Raw genomic sequence first — 4,086 nt, 5'->3', positions numbered from 1 at the left:
AGACAATCAAAACTCAAATGATATAAAGCATATCCTTAAAGGGGGGGGGGGAGGTGAAAACACCACCTGAAAGCAATAACTGACATTAACAATACTACAAGTATCCCGTTGAAGGCTCATAGAAAGAAGCATTTACTCATTTGTCATCAAAGATTCTCCACTTAGTTCAGGATTAGGAGAAGAATGCACACTGGGATCTAGAGAGTTGGCTTCATCCACGGAGAGTTCTTCCTTCTCGGTCTCTCTGGGTTTCTTCTCTGGCTCCTCTATGCCAGGTGCTTTTTCAGTCACTTGGCCTGTCTGCTCTGTAGCTAATATTTTCTCAACGGTTTGCTCTGTACTGTGATCAAAAACATCTTGTTCTTCTAAAGATTGTTATTGGGGTTGAGATTGAGCCTATTAGACTTCATTTCAGGGATTTCAAACAGAAAATGAGACATATATGTTCCTCCTTCAAGGGGGTTGGTTTTCTGATGGTAAGGGACCAACTGAGCTGGCGCTTTCCACTGCCTTCCTCTTCTTAAAACTAAACTCTGGAAGTCTTGGTCTGGTTTTTCTTGTAGGATTCAAGAAGAAGAAGAAAAAAAACCCCACCACAGTAGGCACATTGAAAGGCAATGCATTCAAATTCTTCCTTCAAAACCATGCCATTAAGATAAAAGCACTGCTGACATAAAAGGGCATGCCTGTTCTGTGGACTATCACCAACAATTCTATCGAGAGCACCTCATTCTCCAATGTGTCTTGCTAAAGGTGGAGGATGAAGACCCATTCCAGGCATAGAAGTAGCAGAGGATCCATTTGAAGGTAGGGTTGGATGAACAGTTCTTTCTGGAAGTTTATCAGGGGTAGAAGTGTCCTTTGGTGGTCCCAGAGACACTGAAAATTGTGGAGGAGGGCCCTGGTTAGCAGTTGCTCCAGCAACTGTAACTGTAAGACCTGGACAAGAGATTCGTCAATGAACTGCAGCTCCAAGAAACTTTTGCCAGCACCAGCAACTGCTAACCAGCAACTGCTAACAAGGAGCTCTGGTAGCATAATGGTTACAAATCGGGCTGTGAACCACAAGGTCAGCAGTTTGAAACTGCCAGCAGTTCCATGGGAGAAAGATGAGGCTTTCTGCTCCCGTAAAGATTTACAGCCTCGGAAACCCTGTACAGGGTCGCTGTGAGTCGGAACCGACTCCACGGCACACAGCAACAGCAACTGCTAACTATAACTTCTTCAAGTATTTTTTTTTCTTCTGAGATTAGAAAAGAAGAAGAAAAAAAGCACTGTTCTGATGCTCCAAATGATCAGTGAGCAAGCAAAAAATGATAGTGTCATGGCAAGTCTTGCTGTAAATTCATCAGGAAGTGTGTAAATAAGTAGAGAATGGAGGAATAGAGAATTCATCTTCCAAGCCATAATTTTTTTTTTCTTTGAAGACAGTAACTTTATTCTAATTAATTCAAACAATTACATCACAACAGCTAGTTTAAGGGCCTCAAACTTAACTTTACCTCCACACTCTCTTCCATGGTGATTGTGAAGCAAGGGGTTGTTGATGAGGGAGGAGAGGGTTAACTGGCGTTGCACACGTTATGTTATGCTATCAATAGTAGTTATATGCTAAATGAACTTGGTCAGGAAAGATGATTTTGCGTTTCTTCCACTTGAACTTCTTGATTATGCTAAACCATTTGCAAATCAGCATTGCTTCAGCACCTCACTGAACCCCTCACAGAGCTTGAGGTCACCCTGGCTCTGGGCACACTCAAAAAGTTGTTTCATCTCATAGGGGCTGCTGCTGCTGGTATGCTGGCTGGGCACCCTGAGGCTCCTGGTAAGTGATATCAGGCCTTGCTGCGGACTCAGCATGACTTACTCCATGGAAGCCTCAGGTGATGGTGTGGCCCAGTGTGTGCCCCACAGCAGAGCCCACAGCCACACCAGCTGCTGTGGTTGACATCTGGGCCATTAGACCTGGCTGCCTAGGGCAGAAGCAGGTGAGCAGACTGCTGACCTTAGGGTGGCTGCTGGCCGGTGAGCGGCTGAGGCTGGCCTGGGGGCAGCTCTCATCTGAGGCACCCTGGCTGTCTGGAGGGGGGCCACCCGGGAAGTGCTACTCCGGCTTCCATGCCATCTTCACTTTGGGGCGGAGGGGATTCTGGATATGGGAAATGCTGAAGGGCAAGCCATAATTTTTGTAATCTCTGATTTTTTTCACTAAATTCTTCCGATGTTGAATTTCCTTATCTATATTTTCCAAAACTTTTACAGTTGAAGGTTTTGTCCTCCATGGAGAAAATAGTCCGCACATCATCATTTGTAGTAACAGGACAAAATAATAAATACCATTAACTATCCAGAGGAATTCTCACCTGCGGGAAGTGGGCAACACCTGGCGCTGGCATTCACCCTGCCAGCTTAGGTCACCAACTGGCAGGCAGCCTTCAGAACAGGCAGCAGCCACTGAGAGAGAGTCCATTATGTTGTGTGTTTTTTTTTAATTTAAGTTTTTTTATTGTGAATTGAGTGGAAGTTTTCAGGGCAGATCATCAGATTTACATTCAACAAATCATACACTTGGTCTCATTACAATGATTATAACCTCCATCATGTACCACCACTTGTCTGTCAGTTTGTCATACTGTGGTGGCTTGTGAGTTGCTGTGATTCTGAAAGCTATGCCACGGGTATTTTAAATACCAGCAGGGTCCCCCATGGTGGACAGGTTTCAGATGAGCTTCCAAATGAAAACCTACTAGGAAGAAGGAGTGATGAACTACTTCTGAATATTTAGTCACTGAAACATTATGAATAGCAGAGAAACACTGTCAGATATAGGGTCGGAAAATGAGCCCCTCAGGTTGGAAGGCACTCAAAATGTGACACAAAGTAGAGTTGACGGTGATGATATGAATGGAGTAAAGCCCGTGGGAGTAAAGCCTGCAGGACCTTCATTTGCTGATGGGGCACAACTCAAAATGAAGAGAAATAGCTGTAACCATCCATTGAAAATTGGAGCATGGACTGTACCAAGTATGAATCTAGGAAAATTAGAAATTGTCAAAAATGATATGGAATGCATAAACATCAATATTTTAGGCATAAGTGAGCTAAAATGGATGGTATTGGCCATTTTGAATCTGACAACCACATGGATTACTATGCCAGGAATGACAAATTGAAGAGGAATGGTGTTGCATTCGTTGTCAAAAAGAACATATCCAGATCAATCACGAGGTACAACGCTGTCTGTGACAGGATACTATCCATGCGCCAACAGGGAAGACAAGTTAATACCACTATTATTCAAATTTACGCACCAACCACTAAAGCCAGTGAGGATGAAATAGAAGAATTCTACCAACTTCTTCAATCTGAAATTGATCAAACATGCAATCAAGATGTATTGATCATTACTGGTGATTAGAAGGCAAAGGTTGGGAACAAAGAAGAAGGATCAGTAGTTGGAAAATATGGCCTTGGTGATAGAAATGATGTTGGAGATCACATGATACAATTCTGCAAAATCAATGATTTGTTCATTTCAAATACCTTCTTTAGACAGCATAAGAAACATATGAACCTCATCAGACGGAATACACAGAAATCAAATTGACTATATCTGTGGAAAGAGACAATGGAAAAGCTCTATATCATCAGTCAAAACAAGGCCAGGGGCAGACTGTGGAACAGACCATCAATTAGTCATATGCAAATTCAAACTGAAGCTGAAGAAAATGAAAACAAGTCCACGAGAGCCAAAATGTGACCTTGAATATATCCCACCTGAATTTAAAGATCATCTGAAGAACAGATTTGATCCATTAAACACTAAAAACCAAAGACTAGAAGAGTTGTGGGATGACATCAAGAATATCATACATGAAGAAAACAAAAAGTCATTGAGAAGACAAGCAAGAAGGAAAAGGTCAAAATGGATGTCAGAAGAGACACTGAAACTTGCTATCCAAGGTAGAGATGCTAAAGCAAATGGAAGAAATGAGGAGGTACAAGAGCTGAACAGAAATTTCAAAGATAGAAGGTAGAAGTTCTTAACAAAAACGAGGCAGTAGTTGTGCGTTTGATCCAATATAG

At 42.4% G+C, this 4,086-nt stretch overlaps 2 pseudogenes; both read right to left on the bottom strand.

The window, feature by feature from the left end:
- Nucleotides 1-453: 453 nt before the first annotated feature.
- LOC102830076 lies at nt 454-1,520 on the bottom strand (annotated as a pseudogene).
- A 148-nt stretch (nt 1,521-1,668) lies between these two features.
- Nucleotides 1,669-2,470, bottom strand: LOC102829697 (annotated as a pseudogene).
- Between the last annotated feature and the right edge of the window lie 1,616 nt (nt 2,471-4,086).

The sequence above is a fragment of the Chrysochloris asiatica genome, unplaced genomic scaffold, assembly GCF_000296735.1.
Source record: "Chrysochloris asiatica unplaced genomic scaffold, ChrAsi1.0 scaffold00404, whole genome shotgun sequence".
Classification (NCBI taxonomy): domain Eukaryota; kingdom Metazoa; phylum Chordata; class Mammalia; order Afrosoricida; family Chrysochloridae; genus Chrysochloris; species Chrysochloris asiatica.
This window is presented reverse-complemented; position numbering and strand designations above follow the sequence as displayed.